General features: G+C 40.5%; 1 protein-coding gene across 2 annotated transcripts in view; it reads left to right on the forward strand.

Annotated features, from left to right (window-relative positions):
- The first annotated feature begins 3,550 nt into the window (after positions 1–3,550).
- The window catches only part of ralgps1 (Ral GEF with PH domain and SH3 binding motif 1), a 199,765-nt gene continuing 184,950 nt past the window's right edge, over positions 3,551–18,365 (forward strand). For both annotated transcript variants that reach the window (XM_066713155.1, XM_066713156.1), the window contains exon 1: positions 3,551–3,997. The gene's annotated coding sequence lies outside the window, so the exon portion shown is untranslated. The remainder of the gene's footprint in view (positions 3,998–18,365) is intronic.

Raw genomic sequence — 18,365 nt, forward strand, 5'->3', positions numbered from 1 at the left:
GAGGACAGACAAGAATGTGTTTCAGGTATGGAACTCATTGGAGCTGTATTCATTCGTAGAGCATGTTTATGTAACAAGTACATCTAACCTGAGATGGACTTTATCCATTAATAACTCAATTTTGTTTGTCTGTGTTATTCCGAATGGGAAAGGTTGAAAAACCTCTACTTCCTCTCAAAGGGACTCAACTATGAAATGCCTCGACTATTTTTTTTTTTTTTTGGGGGGGGGGGGGGGGGGATTCTTACCCTCGAATGGTGCTTTTAGACTGGTCAGGTTTATTTATTAATTTTATATATAAATATCTCTTTCTCTATATATAAATAAATATATAAATATATAAATAGTATTGGGGGTGGGGGGTGGGGGGGTGAAACTTATGTAAATGCTTTTTACAAAATATATACATATTAAATCCAACGTACTTACAGATCGACTGAAATTGACACTCAGTTGAAATTCACTCTGTTTGTTCAAAGCTTCACAAAAAAAGGACTTCGTAGCTTAAAATGGATGTGGAGAAACAATATCAAAATGAAGTGTTTTGGGGAGGGCTGTTGTGACTACTTATTTCAATCACAGCCCTTAAATAAAATGTCTAACTAGCTTCAGCTGGGGGTGGTGGCTGTGTAAATATCAGGTAGTTTATGAACACTGATTGTGACCTAATAAAGCATGGGACGTCTTCCGTTTCTTTTTACCGAAACATTTTTCCATAACTTGTAACAATGAAGCAATAAACTTTTTAATGCAGTGTAAGAAAAAAAATATATATATAAAAAAAAAAAAATGTTTGTTACTGTAATTCATTCTGAAGGAATGGAAGCCTTTATCGGGTTGTCAGGGAGATATTTCCATTCATAGTTTAATTTGAGCAACGACAAAAAGAAGACTGTGGGCGCAAGGGGTCATTAATTTACAGAATTTTCATTTTTTTGTGAATATTTGGACAGATTGAGTGAACCTATTTAAAAGGTGCAACTTTTCAATCTCTGGCTTGTACTGGATCTGTCTCTTAGACAGGTGGAATTAAAGAGCTGTGAAGGCCAAAGTCTCCCGCAGAGGGCGCTCTGGTGCAGTGATACTGTGATACATGAGTAGCTGGTTAAAGGTTGCACCTCTGTCTGTGTCAAAAATTAAAGGGATGGTGAACTAAATACCCACGTCTTGGGGACTAGCAGACTGTTTTCCACTGAATGTTAAAAAGCCTCTCCTCTTGCCTGCACTTGATGGGACTCTGAAGTTTTATCTTGTTATCTTGTTATCTAGTTATAGGGATTAAACAATTGATACGTCTTGCCAGTGGTACCCTAAACTGAACTATAAGCTTGGCAAAACTCCCCTCAGGCTTCTGTTGTGCCATTTTAAATAGCTACGGACACACATAAAACCTTCAATAAATCTTGTTTGGTGGAGTACAATCGTACGACACATAATAAGGGTAAACTCAGGGTTTAAGTAAAGGATGTATCACTGGTCAGAGTCCAGCTTTCAACAGGTAATCGTATTCAATTATTTAAAAAAAGAATTAAAACAAATTTGCCATTTAGGTACAAAGTCCAAAAGCGTATTGTTATTATTGTACTTTGGAAAAGTCTCTTCAGTCTTCCACTGTGTTGGCCTACTTGTTTTCCTTGCTAAAGTAGGGGGTTGTCTGTGTTTGAAAGCTATTGAGTCCCAGGGGTGGGAGGCAAGTGTTGTCCTTTGGTTTTTTTGGGGGGGAATTTGCAGACTCATTCTAGTCCACTGTACCTACAACCTCACAACCCAACTGTGAACCTCAGAACTCTACTGTTTTGTTTTTAAGTTTTTTTATAACTATGAAGTAAATGAAGCTAGCTAGAGCTGATGCTGTAACAATTGTTAACTTGCCATTTATGAATTTATTTTATAGCATGAATTATAAAAACAAAATATATTTATTCAAATTCTATATTTTACTCATAATCATTCTATTATCTTTTTTGTTTGTTTTGTGACAGGGCTTTCAGTGCTGCTTTGTTTCATATATATATATATATATATATATATATATATAAAATATGTGTATATATATATGCATAATATATATTATGTGTATATATATTTTTTTTATTTTCCTTAGGCTTGTACATTGCTTTTTTTATGATACAAAGAAAATGTCAATGCGAAAATTTTGCGTTTTTGTTTGTTAAATAAAAATGCTGATATAGCAAAACTTGTGTCCTGTGACTTAATTCCAATTTAGGATTGTGTCCATCCATCACTATGTACACATGTAGTTAAGTCAGATCAAAATATGTCCTGGTATAAACTCTTCTTAACTGAAACTTCAGTTTCTGATTGTTGTACTTATTATTAAATATTTTAAAGGAGTGACTTACCAGGGAGAGCCAGAAACTTGTTTCCTAGTATGAAAGTGGTTTTGGTGCATCACCAGAGGGCAGTATTGTACTAGATGTAAGAAATAAGATTAATTAAAATTGTGCATGTGTTTACATGAATAATATTTGTTATTAATATAATAGTAATCATGGCTATTAATAAAAGGTTTTAATGAAATAAGAGGGGCCAGACAAAGGTAGCAGTAGATACTACTTTTGCCTGATAAATAAATACTATCCTCAGGGCTAATTTTACAGGATCATATACTGTCCCCAAGGCTCATTTTTCCCCATCAATACACCCCCCCCCTCCACCGCCCAACTCCCCCCCCCTGGACATTTTTTTCCCAATTGAAAACTTTCCCCAGTATTATTGCCTTTTGGACTGATAATGGCTAGTGTCTGAATTTTGGCTCCCGCCGTCAGTGGCTGCAGCAGGAGTGGATCCCTGGACCCCCCAGTTCTGCAGCATTATCCTGTGAAGTCATAGCGACTGCTTGTGAAACAATGCACAGAGACGCTTCTGTCTCCAGTGTAGAGGTTGTTGACCTTCATGGAGCTGGCAGCCCACACGTTTCAGATGCTAAAGCAGTTCATGTATTTAGGAGTAGAAAAGAACTCCAAGTATCCTTGTGTTTTATTTGCATTGTGCTTTCAAGAATATATAATTGTATTAGGTTCAAGCTGAAAGTGCTAATTATGTTTTAATAATCATACTTGTTACTTGTTATTTTATTTTTCTCAAATGTAACCCAACTCCAAGAGTGATCTTGGAGAAATGTTGTCAACATACTATTAAAAGGAGACCTGACCTCCACACCAAAATCCTCATATATTCTCAAGAGAAATACAGGACACCAAATAGAAAAATCGGATTGGGCCGAGTTATAACCGAGTTCCCCACTTATGTGCAGAATTGCATAAATAGGCGCCTTAATCTGTTAGTTCATTAGGTTAGTGTTCGTCAGCCGGCAATAAAAGGGTTAATTATCACACACTTGCAAAAGGGCTTCGGAGGAATCAATGCACCTGCGCACTTATCGGACACATTTGCATAGGCCCTCTTTTGACGCTGTGATTGGTTGCGCCTTATTTGTGGGCAGGGCAGAGGAGAAGAGATGGACTATGATTGGTCAGAGCACACGTCAATCCAACACTACCTACCTGCCACTTCCTGATGTCGGGCCCCAGCTGTGGCTACAGACGGTGCGGCGCGTCTCCCACACTGCCATGTTGACTGGTTTGCACAGATACAGGTCTACACAATAAGGAAATGCCACCCCCCAGCCCGCTGGAGTATTATCTCAACCTCGGGAAATGACCGCTGTCTGTTTTTTCCTCCTCTTTTTCGTGTGGGAATAGACCAAGACCCAGGTGCGTTGGGGAATACAGTTTAATTTGCGGGGGAGTCTGTTTGCCATACAGGGGCAGATTGCACCGATCCCTGGACGGACACTAGCGGAGGTCAGGCGTCTTTCCTATGGACAAGTGCACATGTGTCTGGGTGTCTGAGGCGCTGAAATCCAAGCAGCCAGCGACGAGCACATCTTCATAGATGGATACACCGTAGTGCGCAAATCAAACCGCGCAGCAGGGGCTTTCTCATCACAGGACGCACAGGTGACACTGCAAAGGTGGGTGTGTGTATCATGTACATACGTATATTATATTATACATAATCAGTATGCCAGAAGCCTTGCATTGAAACCGCTGAACGATGTAATCCTGTTGCCGTGCCGTGCTACAGTTGCGCATATGTGAAGTGTGTGCACAGTCTGTGTCACAGGCGTCTTTATGGATACAATGTGCCGCTGTGGTGTATGCGGTGCATGAATGCAGGCTCGGTTTTCTGTCGGGTCGATCTGTTTTTGTGTCAATACCAGCAGCAGCAGCGGGTCTGCACCATAAGGGAGCGTTTTATTTGTTGATGTATGTATGCATGTATGTATGTGTTTGTTTGTGTGCATTCAAAGGCCCTCTGTGGGCGTGATGATGAAACCCTACAAAGCACCGAGGTGTGCAGATGGCGAAGGGGTTCATGTATAAGGAAGCGAGTGAAGCTGGCGTATTGCTGTGGATGTGTCTGTAATGACAAATAATCCTGAATCAGTCCTGCAAAGCGTCATCGCATCGGCATGGTCACCGCACCTGTGAATATGGCTTTGTAGGCGTGCACGTTTCTACTTATGCACTATTATAAAGTATTAATAATAAATGCATGTTGCTTAAGCATACATAGTCAAATTAGTTTAACTATTGACCAGGATTTGCGTAAATAAACATTTGGTCTAAAAAATAAATAAGAAGAAGAAGAACAAAACCAGGGTTGGACAGGCTGGTGCTGGGGCTGCATGCTGGTCCCACAGTGTGGTGTAGGGGGTTGACTGCAGCACTGTTGTTGCAGGTACATCTACCTTTGCAGTGCTGTATTGACAACCGTGGATTTACATTGGATTTAAATTTGTGTTAAAGCACCATTTCGTTTATAATGCAGTTAGCCAGTTTATATGAACAACTGGATTATTCTGGATTATTAGTCTGCAAAGGCAGGACGTACTACACCTCGAGTGCCTGTGTGATGTCTGGCTGTGCAGTTTGTAAACCGGATTTGCAACCGTTGACAATAATGCACGGGATGGTTTACTATAAACGCAGGATTGTACCTTAATTGTTTATGGCAACAACTGCGAAAGGGCTATAAATACACACACTATGCACTCAGAGTGTTTAGTGATAATATGTTTCTTCCCATAGCAGTAACTAATAAATAGTATTAGTGTGTGATATAATAATAATAAAACCACAACATGAAGGCTCACATCCAGCAACGACTTCTTCAGTTTCTCCTTCGGATCTTGGATGCCTCGCCATCAAGTTCAGTTTAATTGTACAGATGAAACCCTCACTATTTATTTCTGCTGAGCTTTCATTGACTCTCCATGGGTCACACGTTGCTTCCTCCCTACCTGAAACCATTCTAGTCTTATCCTGTGTGTCATTTGCATAAATCCACCTGGAAGCACCCCCCCCCCCCCCCCGCTTAATTGATAAAAAGGAGCCTCAGATATGTAGGTGATTAGCAGATGGGGATTTGTATTTACAGAAACACCCTTAAAGTAGGGGGCATGTGTTGAGTACCACCTTTGGAAGTCCTCATATTTGTAACCAAATAGAGAAGTTTGACCTTACCAATGCAAGCTGTACCGATTCTACATCAGGTGCGTCCGAGGAATGATGCAGTTGTTAATTGGACCACAATGGGGCCGTTTTAGATGGACCAAAACTCTCTCTCTCTCTTATTTTCTCTGTAATATTCTAGAATGCCTCGACTTGTTTAAGTGGAGTTGGAGATGTAATGTTCAGGTGTGTGGAGGGGAATCAACAGTGAGCAGCACAAGAAGCATTCCAAGATATTGCTTGTTTTCTGCTGCTGCCAAATAAGAAATCTTCCTACAGGTAGGGCAGTGACACATTGCCTAGTCAGGTTCTCGGTTTGGCATCAGTTCCTCTCTTCTGTAAGTGCCCTAAAAACAGAGAGCGAGAGCATTGCACTGTACTGTCTAGACTTTGAAATATTAAAGAGTCAACACACAGAAGCCATTTCCCTGCACGGATTTTAGACGCTCCCTTGATTTGAGCAGGGGCCTGCTTTGAAATGTAGAATAAAGAGGAAATTGAAAGGCCTTAAATATATATAATATATAATATATATATATATATAACATTCATTATTGTTACATATTGTGATCTGGAGACTAACTCTATCGCTTGTGTTAGTTGCTTCGGCTAAATATTTTTAGTTTTAAAACTCCTGCTTGGTATATTTTTAAGGGTTGTTTGCTTTGTTATTGCAGGGATTGCAGGGGCAGTGCTTCTGCCTGGATGATGCAGTTGTATTTTATAAAATATTTCTGAGCTTGTTGGCAGTGCAGGCCTTAATCATTAGCATACGGAGTGTAATAAACTGAACTAATGAAAGGGAGGAAGACCGACGCGGGTTTGCTCAGACATGTTATTGAGCACAAAGTGATCTAAATTATACTGTGGAACTTGTACTTGGAGTTACTAATAATTGTGCTGGATGTTTACTGCCCTGGAGGTTGTGATGTTGACATTGTAGAAAACCCAGAAAATCCATATGTACTCTCCCTCTGCAATTAAAACTAAAATCTAACCTAAAGTAATTATTTCGCAAAGCCATTTCTCTACCTAGCCACTCCATATTTGGTTCAGTTCCAACTGCTGTATTCCCCTGACTTACACAGTGGCATTGTCTTTAAAATACATTAGCTTAGGGAACTAAAGGACTTATTGTACCTGGAACACCCTAGGCTAGAGTCATTTTCGGAGATCCCCTAAGATTTTGTAAGATTAAATTCAACTGTAATTTACTCAATATTTGTTATTTATTTATAATGCTACACCTGGTAGCCTTGAACAGTCTGGACTCAGTTTAGTAGCAGAGAAAACACAGGAGACATTAACTGTACAAGACTGTCTCATTTTAAACCTCACTCTTTGCTGCAGAAAGATGGATGGACTTAAAGTTTCTTAATAACCTCCTGTATTATTTAATATATTGAGGCAGTAAGCTTTTCTTGCTTTCATATCCCATTCAACGTCAACAGGAAAAACAGACATTGCTTTGTGTCTCATTCTAAAAGCAAACCTTGCTGGTGTTCACTGGAGACTGTTGTAGATATTTGTCTGAAATACAGAAAAAGCAGAGTTATAGTAAGTAGTTTATAGAGTTTCAGTTAATCTGACATAATTGCAGATTTGCTGCATCAGTCTGCTGGGGCTGACTTCTGTAATGTTTAGCTGCCTGAGTTTGTGTGACCATGTACTGCAATTTGGTTTCAGACTTTCTTGCTTAATGACAGGTTCTGTATTGAAACTACAGGCAGCACACCAGATCTTGCATAAGCATCTTTTGTGTAGCCTATTATTACAGAGTAGCTAAAACAATTAGTTTGTCACCGCAAGAACTGCGACTGTGGATTTGCTTTGTTATGTGCTGCTGAAACTAAAGCTGTATGCATAGTGAAATAACAAAGCCATGAAAGCTGCCCCCACTCAGAGAAGCTGTGCTGCAGCACATTCCTGTCTCCTCCAGTTTGAAGGCGCGCTTGCTGAATTGCAGACTGCGTTATTTGACTGCATTAATTGACTCCCTTTCCCCATGTACCATCATGGTAACCAATGTGACTGGAGCTCACAGTGTATGAGCACGCTACAGTGACATCATCCCTCTCTGAACCTGGTAGAGTGGTCCAACCCACCCGTATTAAGGGGCCGGGCTTCATGTCTTCAGGGGGCCAGTGGGTTTGTTGCTCTGTTTGTGGAGCTGTGCAGAGTAGGGGCTCGTAGTTGTGCATGTAGCACCTACACTCTGATTGGCAAGACTGATACCTGTGTGTTACCTGCTATTTTCCTGATGTGGTGGGGGGTCTGCTCTGATAAGCTGGGTAAGCAGATTGAGTGTACAACAGCAGATCGGAGACTTGAACCACAGCCTCATCCCTGACCTCCCTGAAACAACACCACAACCTATAAGTAACAAACCCATGAAGCTTAAATGCATGTTCCTTGATATGGGGACAGTCTACATTTGAGAGAGTCGTGGAGTGTGATGCAATTGTAGGTTAATCATACACGGTAGGCCCGGGTGAGCAGGGGGCTTCTGAGGTAAAGTATTCTGCGTCCCAGCACAAAACATGTGGCTTCTCCATCAGCACCTATTCTGATTGACAGGGTGTACCTCTGGAGTACCAGCTGTCCTCACCCTCGAGGAGAATCGTGCTCAATGTGAAGACTAATGGAAAAACTGCATAGTTTTATTCATTTGGTGCATACCCATACCCAAAGCCAGTGCTGTTTGTTTTGCTAGTCTGTTTTGAACAAATGATCTCCACCTGGCCTAGTTCACAAAGTCAAATTCTATGAGACATTATCTGTCACACAAAAGGTCAAGCAGTACAGCACACTTTGAGAAAGAAATGGAAGGAATCTGATTAATGTAGAAATGAAATACTTCAACACAAAGTTCCTGCTTTAGGACTATTTAATTTTTTGTAATACATGTACTGCTTACAAAGAATTGAATTATTTAAAATGTCATATTGATTATGTCCAAACCTTGAGTAATGTGAAAGGAAGTCTTGGGGTATGTAATTTCTAACACCCACCCCCCAGCCCTGATACCAGCTCCGACTCCTGAATGGCACAAGCCCAAAGCACACCTCGTGTAACACTCCGGTGAAGTGTTTGCAGTCTGCTTCCTTCTGAGCGAATCTGGTCAGTTCACAGGGCAGACACAAGATCAGTGGAAAAAGGAGACCTTGATCTCCCTTCTGTGAAGCTTCTTGGGTGATTCCTTAAGCACTGGCCGGTCTCCACACTTTAATTTAGATCGCTTTGCACGGCTCCCCTTTTGTTATGCAAATGTTTGGGCCGTGCTCATTCAACTTAACATGGTCTCTCGCCTCTGGTTTTGCTAATGCAAACGGGCACTTCTTTCCAACCCAAGATTCGAAATTAAGTGGTGTCTGTGCCTAGCAAATAAACAGACTTATCTGGATAAATCATAAATTACAGTTGCATATTGCAGTGCAGGATAGAAATGTAAGTATATATTTTTTATTTATGATGATGCATGCCTTAACTTGAACTTTGTTGCCTTATCTGTTTGTCTTCCTTTTTCGGTGCTATAGACAACCATAATGGGTGATGCTTGTTTAATGATGAGTTTGTTGCTGGGAATTGTAGGATTTCTACAAGAGCTTCTGCATGGGTTTCTTCACCAATGACTCTTGATGTATTACTATCAATGCCAGTTCCACTTTTTGAAATAACGGAAGTTTTTATTTGTGGAAACGGACTTGGATGCATGGTGTGTGATTTTGAAAACATTGTAATTTTTGAAAACTCTAATTCAGTGTTCACTGTAAGCATTAGGGTCTAAATGTGACTGGTATGTGTTTCATGCTGTACTTTCACCCCTTGAAAGTCTTTATTTTCTCTGCTTCAGGAAAATGCCTGATATCCAGGCCGAGGACCATTAACTAACTTTCAGTTACTTGTATCGTCATACTGAAAGTGATGACATGGCACAGTGCCATGTGGCTCTGTGGGAGGTGAAAGTGAAACCTGTTTTATTCAGTTGAACAGATGTCTGTAGAAACAGGGGGTATTTGTCATTATCAGTGTTGTGGGGTTCACCAGCATTTAGAACTAAAGGTTTGTTCATATTGTGTCTTGGTTTGTTCTCCATAGTTACACATGAAAGCCACCCAAGAAAGACCATTATTGCTTTAAGTAAAATGGTTATTGAATAGTCAGTCCAACTGTGTCCAAATAGACAGGTGTATTCGATCCCTTTTAACTAGGGAGGTGCCAGTCCCTTTAGTGCTTTAAATGCTAGTAAGAGAAATTTAAAGTCTATCCTGTAGCGCAAGGGCAGCCAGTGAAGAGAAGCCAATACTGGAGTGATGTGTTCATGTTTTTTTGTTTTAGTTAGAATTCTTGCAGCAGCATTTTGAACTAACTGAGGTGCAGAAATAGCTCTGTTTGTGCTGCCTGACAGAATGAAATTACAGTAATCCAATCTAGATGTAACAAATGTGTGTATCAGTTTCTCAGTGTCATGTAACAAGAGGAATTGTCTCAGTCTAGCAGTGTTTCTAAGATGGAGGAATCAAGATCTCGACACATTCTGAATGTGTGATTCATAGAATAGATTTAGATGACAGATGACAGCTAGGTTTCGTGCCATCTCCTTAGGGGTGAAACTAAAGTTATCATTACTCAGTTTTTAAAGTGTATGATGATCAGTTGGATTTTTGTCCCCTAAAATTAATACTTCCATTATATCAGAAGTAAGCATAAGAAAATTACTTGTCATCCATAATCTCAGACAGACAGCAGATTAGTGTTTCTATGTCTACGGTATTGTTAGGATTTACTGACAAATATAATTGTGTTGTCTGTGTAACTGTGAAAGTTAATATTATGTCGGGAGCATGTACAATGAAAAAAGTATAGGTCCAAGGACTGAACCCTGTGGTACTCTGAACTTAACCTCATTTTTACATTTTGAGTGGTTTTCATCTGTACATATTGGAGTCTGTTTGACAGATTATGATTTAAACCATGATATTAAAGCCAAGTAGAACCTTGTCCTTTCGTACAAAAAAAAAAAAAGAGTTCTACTTAAATTAAATGTATTTTTTAATTTTTAATTTGAAGAGGGCTGCCCAGCATCCATAATGAGAAATGGATGCCTTTTTAGGGAAAGGTATATGATCCCGTGTCCATTAAATACCCAGCAGCCCTTCGGCACTATTGCAATATTACTCTTCTTCTGCTGCTGAAAGTTGACATGGCTTTAATTTGTAAAGTGGGAAGGGAGATGCAGGTTAATCAATATGGAAGGGTAGACCTCTGGGAGTTTAAAATTAAATCTAAACTAAACCTTGCATACAGTTGTTAAGGTTCGGCACAATTGCTTTATAAGGATCCTGAGTACACTGTCTAAATTATTTACAGCGGCTCTTTCTTTATGGCGAGATTGCTGCACGCTGTTCTGATTTTTGCTTCTACAATGTGAGTAAAGGTGGGAGGCGGGGCGCTTTCTTCCCAGGGCAGGATAAATACGCAGAACATCAGTTCACAAGCTGCAACACACTACACCATTCAGGGGGCATCTACGCAGGGCCAGCTGAGAGAACGTTCCCGACTGTGAAAGACGACATTATTAAAAAAAAAAAAAAAAAAAAAAAAAAAAAAAGTGGCCGGTCGGTGGAGGCTCTCTTAGCTGGTGTTGTAGAATGTCTGTGCTGATGAATCGGGGTCTTGTTACGGTGCTGAAAATAAATCCTGCAGCGTGGTTACATCACTTTACGGCCTGGCTGAATGTTACTTTAGGCCTGAAGTCATTCCAGGTCAAAGTCGTGTTTAAATGTTTTTTCTTTTTGTTGTTGATGGAGTGTTTTTGTTGTATTCTATTTATTTATTTTGTATAACTTAATTTGTGGTCAACTTTATCCATTCTAACCAAGACTTTATTTTAAATTTTCATAACTTATATTTTAGTGGATATACGTAGCTATCAGCATAAGAGAATGTTTTAAATTTTTTTGTAGTTTTTTTTTTTTTTTTTTTTTTTTTTTTTAACTTAAATGAGAGGGCAAGTGCATCTGAAGAACTTGATGGTTTACGTAGTAGATCTCAGGAAGAAGGGCGAAGAATTAGCATAGTGAACTTGGAAGCAGGATTGGGGCACGTGCTCCTACTGTTAATGAGCTGGCTGTCTCTTCCAACAGCCCTCTCCTTCACAGTGTGCAGCGGATGCTTCCAGATGCACACCACGATGACTGAAGCAGGAGCCCCCTGCATTACATAATCAGGCTGTCGCTGCATACAGCACATGCTTCGCATTGCTTTGGGAAATATCTCAAACGGAAGAGTTGAGCTCATTCACGTGTGCACAATGTGACCCGATGGAAGTGGATACTGTCTGCCTTCTGAGTCTGCCATGTGCTAGACTATGTACCACCTACCAACTAAAAATTAGCTCAATCCTTAGGTGAACTAGGTGGGAAGATGCAGATATTGCACAGTCAGTTTTGTGTTCACTTTCCACTACAAATACCAGTTGCACTTTCAGCCTCAATAAACAATGTTACCTTAGGCAGCCTAGCTACACAAATCTGTGCCCTAGACATTGATGAAGTCCGACACCATGCATCCTTACACTGTTCATGTTTTAAATAAATACCCTTCATAATGCAACATGTATTTTCTATATAAATATATTATATGTATAGTAACAAACTGGGCAAAGGATAAGTCTCACAGACGTGCTTCCAAACAAATGGAGTTTATTGGATTTCCATACACCTCATGGCACACAAGCACTGCAGCACACACAAGACAGGGGTAGCTCCAATCCTTGGGGTGCCAGCTAACCAAAGCACCCTTACACTGCTAAATCCAATCCTAAGCATGACTGTTGTGCAGGTCCAACCCTGCTGATGGTAGTCACCTATCCCCACATGTTCACCCTCATAACATAACCTAATAAAACACCAATAGGGACTTAATTTAGCAGGGACCCTCTCACAATAACATTGCAGTGTGCCCTAGCACTCCTATTTCATACGCCTTATTCCTATGCCAATATGCAAGAGGTATGGCTTGCCCTACAACACCACACATAGCACTAGTCATGAAATGTATCCCCCTGACAAGCTACAATATGCATATTAGAGAGCGAGAGAGATGGTCTATTGCACAGATGATTGTTGGCCTAGGAACCTTTAAGCAATGAAATGAAAATCTATTTCAAAGCCAGCTCAAGGGAATTTAAGTATAGGTCTGTTAATGTGATGTGATGCACAGTATTACCACATGGGCCACGGCAGAGGGAGTGGAATTGGGCCCAGGACTGGTCTTTACATGAATGTGGTTTGACTAGATCCAAGGCCCAGTTGAAAGAGCAAGGTCACGGCATGTCTTTAAACTGGACACTGAGGGTCTGCACAGGAACAAAGATAAGGGGAAACCTGTGGAATATATTCAGAATATACAGGTGTAATACACGGACCTCTACAAGCTACTATTCTCATGACTTGAAGAGAAAGTTAAGTAGAAATAGATGGTTGTTCACATTGAAAACAATTTGACAGAATGGAATCTGGCAGGTTTAAGAGCTTTATTTAGTTTTATTTGACCTTGCGTTATGCCCTCCTGAAAATGATTACAAGTTTTTTTCCCCAGAGATTTCACAGTACAAGACTATTTGAAGATAACTATCAAAGGGATCTCCTTTGTCTGCACCGAGTTGCAATTCCCATGAGTCCATGTGACTGGAATATGTAGAAGGTCTTGCTTCTGTTTCGGATGCAGTTTCCTGTCAGTTAGCAGTTAGCAGAACCCTGGATGTGTCATTTCTTTGACTCGGGTGCTGATATGCTGTTTGTCACAGAAATCCCTGTGATGAAAGGTGGTGGTGCTATTTCCAGAGCAAATGTGTTTATTCCTGTCCTTGCATGAAGATATATGCAGCCCGTAATAAAAACAGTTAAGTTGATGGCAGATGAATAATGTGGTGTGTGGCGCTGCAGTAGAGCTGCGATCAGCATGGGTTGGGTGAACTTTGTAGCCTGTGCTGTTTTACTTTTTTCCCCTCCCTTTTCTTCCATAAACATGTTGCACATTGAAACTTGGTAAAGAACCTTTCATGAATGGATCATTGATCTTTCCTTTTAGCACCATGTCCCACTGCTGTATTTTTGTTTTCTGCTTCTTTGCGAATGTCATCTGTCTCCCTGCTGAAATGTAACTGAAGCTCACATCATGTTTTGAGACAGTCCTAATAGATCAGTATTGTAGATTGATGTACACAGGTGCACCGTGGGCATTGACATTCACGCATCTCAAGTCTGCACCCCAGCAAGCGTTCTACTGAAAAAAAGAAAAAAGGGACCCTTGCTCCACAGATTTAGTTTTATCAGCCTCTTCCTTTCACGCTGAAGGGGTTTTTCTACATGTGGCGGTGATCACATACTGGAGATAGCAGCCCCTCATTTTGCACGGTATTAAACAGACCGGCTCTGCTAAAGGTCATGTTGAGATGGCATGTTCCCATACAGGGCAGCCCTTGGGCCATTTTATTATGTGCTGCACAGGTTAGACAATGCTCTACATCTCAGTATACCTCTGAGGCCGATGAATTACCTCTGCCGCCGTTACATTTGCAAATCAAACACCTTGTGAGGACTTTCTATGCTTCAATGCAGTAATGCAGTCATAATTAGCTGCATGAACATATTGGCCAGGATTTATTAAAGTGTGACAGGTGTCATCCGAGTGGTATTTGGGTGTAATGCTGGAAGCATCCGCTAAGAGGATTAGTGGGATCTTAGGAGGCAACATTGTTTTAAATAAAACAAATCAGTGCTGATTAGTTGTACACTCTGACAGCGTTTCAGGCTTGACAATCTCCATAGAATTAGTACTGAGGGGCTTTTTAGTCACGCCCAGCTTTATATTTGAAAATGGGTTTCCCCAGTATTGTTTATCTGGGATGTACTGTTCTATATGTAAACAGTACAAACACCACTCTCTATTCAGTAAATGCTGCATTCCACACAGTGCAGAGTAAGAGAGTGAGAATTGCATATAATATTGCACGCCTACAATTGTTAACAAATATTAGGTACCTTTTACAAAGTGTCCTTTGGTGTTTAATAGGAAGACCCTGCATCTCTTTAATAACCTATGAGTTCTGGGCTTCCACTCCTGAAATCATGGTGACCTTACTCACACCAACACGTCTGATGTGCTACCTTCTCCAGCTCTAGTTGTTGGCCTGAGCTCTGCATTGGATTTGAGAAGTAAGTGTGTGTGTGTGTGTGTCTGTCCTCCCTGCTGTGCAATAATGATGACTATCGTAAATGCTGCATGAGCTTTGAGAATAGCACTCAATTCTTCACTGTAGCGTGCGTGCCCCAATATTTCTCATTCCTCTGATCTGGTCTGGAATTCCTGTGTGCGAAAAAGCCCCTCAGGGGTGGCGGCAGTCCTTACTTAACCTTGTTTATGTTGAATCTTCTCGCCGTTTTACATTCAGCTCAGAGAGTACAGACAGGAACTAGTGAATTAAATCGATCTTTAGGCATAACAAATGCTATACCAGCTCACCACATCACTCAGTCTAGTGGAGTGAACAACATTATTTTATTTGTATTCATTGTATATATTTTGGATAATATTTCTGGAGTGTGCAGGGCTGACATTTATCCAAAAACCACAGCAATTGTTAGTTGTCATTTGAAGTTCAATCTTGTATGATTCACCCTTCCTAAAGTCCCTGAATTTATTTTAACTAGCCTCTTCTGAGGGATATTTGCATTGTTGGGTTTGCCACTCATGAAGGTACACTATCAAGCAGATGTCAGTGAATGAGGCAGCCTGAACTGAATTCTGGAGTTTCTCAATTAATACCAAGAAGAGAGAGAAAAAGACAAGGTAGAATAAAAAACGGTCACACTTTTCTCCTTTAGAAAGCATGGATATGTGAAGTACAAGTGCAATAAAACCCTTAATTGGATATGTGTTTGAAGTTACTTTATAATCTGAGAAATGGCTGACATTATTAAGGGTGTTGGAAAATTAAAAATGCCATTGCATCTGTATAACTATGATGAGAATTCAATTCCAGCACGACTCAGTATTGCATATGAACCGTGCATGCTTTCTATAGAGTGCGTTTGTGAGGCCTTCAATTAGAGACATCTGAAAGTGTGGAGGACAATGCCATTTTCCTAAAAGTCATTTACTAACAACATTTCTGTAGTTTTAGACACTGAGATAGAAATGTAGGTAATCCTAAAAATAGACAATGTTAATCACATTCTGGAAGATGGGTTTATTAGCTACACCAGCCCGTTTGTGATTGCTTTTGTGATGTTGTTCATTCTGTTCCAGTCTTTCGGTGCCAACAGGACTCCATCTGTAAACAAGGCCAGGAAAATGTATTCTGCTTTAAAAGGCCATGTTTCATCTTTTGAAGGGAAGTTAAATCAATCCCTTTTTGTAATGCTAACACCTCTATTTAGCACTTGCCTTTGTGGTGTTCTCTTAGCACCCCTGCCAACAAACGTCCTGTATGCCTGGAATCTGTAAAAACCCACCACAACCCATGGATGTCTGTGGGCCCGTCCTGTGCAGATTGTGTGGAAGCTCATTAAAAAGCATTTCAGTTGTAGAGGTGGAGGATTATTAAAGCAGCGAGCTAAATGTTGCTTTTTAAAGAAGCTGCACAATGAATACAAAGTTAACAGTAATGTATTACGGCGACCAAGATCGAAAGTGTTTGCACTGTAGTATCAATTATCTAGCAAGTAATTGCTTCTTAATAAAGCAACCATCCTCCTAGCTTATTTCATGCTTGGAAGAGCAAAACTAGACCTCTCTATGTTGGTGAAGCTGAAAACCACATTTTTGTCCCCTTGTTTTTTGTTTAAATCTATATATATAATGATAGATCGGTAGATACTTTTTTCCCTCACTGTATATTTACAGAGTATTTGATCCCCTGCTGATTTTGTACATTTTCCCACTGACAAAGAAATTATCAGTCTATATAATTTTAATGGTAGGTGTATTTTAACAGTGAGAGACAGAATAACAAAAAAAAAATCCAGAAAAACACATTTCAAAAAAGTTATAAATCGATTTGCATGTTAATGAGGGAAATAAGTATTTGATCCCCTATCAATCAGCAAGATTTCTGGCTCCCAGGTGTCTTTTATACAGGTAACGAGCTGAGATTAGGAGCACTCCCTTTAAGAGAGTGCTCCTAATCTCAGCTCGTTAACTGTATAAAAGACACCTGTCCACAGAAGCAATCAATCAATCAGATTCCAAACTCTCCACCATGGCCAAGACCAAAGAGCTGTCCAAGGATGTCAGGGACAAGATTGTAGACCTACACAAGGCTGGAATGGGCTACAAGACCATCGCCAAGCAGCTTGGTGAGAAGGTGACAACAGTTGGTGTGATTATTCGCAAATGGAAGAAACACAAAATAACTGTCAGTCTCCCTCGGTCTGGGGCTCCATGCAAGATCTCACCTCGTGGAGTTTCGATGATCATGAGAACGGTGAGGAATCAGCCCAGAACTACACGGGAGGATCTTGTTAATGATCTCAAGGCAGCTGGGACCATAGTCACCAAGAAAACAATTGGTAACACACTACGCCGTGAAGGACTGAAATCCTGCAGCGCCCACAAGGTCCCCCTGCTCAAGAAAGCACATGTACAGGCCCGTCTGACGTTTGCCAATGAACATCTGAATGATTCAGAGGAGAACTGGGTGAAAGTGTTGTGGTCAGATGAGACCAAAATCGAGCTCTTTGGCATCAACTCAACTCGCCGTGTTTGGAGGAGGAGGAATGACCCCAAGAAAACCATCCCCACCGTCAAACACGGAGGTGGAAACATTATGCTTTGGGGGTGTTTTTCTGCTAAGGGGACAGGACAACTGCAATGCATCAAAGGGACGATGGACGGGGCCATGTACCGTCAAATCTTGGGTGAGAACCTCCTTCCCTCAGCCAGGGCATTGAAAATGGGTCGTGGATGGGTATTCCAGCATGACAATGACCCAAAACACACAGCCAAGGCAACAAAGGAGTGGCTCAAGAAGAAGCACATTAAGGTCCTGGAGTGGCCTAGCCAGTCTCCAGACCTTTATCCCATAGAAAATCTGTGGAGGGAGCTGAAGGTTCGAGTTGCCAAACATCAGCCTCGAAACCTTAATGACTTGGAGAGGATCTGCAAAGAGGAGTGGGACAAAATCCCTCCTGAGATGTGTGCAAAGCTGGTGGCCAACTACAAGAAACGTCTGACCTCTGTGATTGCCAACAAGGGTTTTGCCACCAAGTACTAAGTCGAAGGGGTCAGATGCTTAGTTCCCTCATTAACCTGCAAATTTATAACTTTTTTGAAATGCGTTTTTCTGGATTTTTGTTGTTGTTCTTCTGTCACTGTTAAAATACACCTACCATTAAAATTATAGACTGATCATTTCTTTGTCAGTGGGCAAACGTACAAAATCAGCAGGGGATCAAATACTTTTTTCCCCTCACTGTGTATATATATATTTATTATTATTATTATTTTTTATTTTTTCCCATTTTAAGGGTCTTGAAAGGTTAAGCACTGGTAGGATTATCAGTCTATTTACATGCACATCCAGTATTTATTCTTCAAATTGTATTTAAATGAAAGGGACTCTTTCTCTCTCATCATCCTCAGAACATTAGGCCTATATGCATCTTTGGTAGTAGTGCACTGAAGGAATAGTCAGTACTGCAGCATGACCCAGTGAATTTTAAATGTGACCTATTTCTTTTGGCATATTTTTCTCTCTTGCTGGAATTCACTTACCCTTTGCCATTATAATCAAAGACTGCAGTTCGCGGACACCTTAGA

The sequence above is a fragment of the Amia ocellicauda genome, chromosome 9 (genome assembly GCF_036373705.1).
Source record: "Amia ocellicauda isolate fAmiCal2 chromosome 9, fAmiCal2.hap1, whole genome shotgun sequence".
NCBI classification, from domain to species: Eukaryota; Metazoa; Chordata; class Actinopteri; order Amiiformes; family Amiidae; genus Amia; species Amia ocellicauda.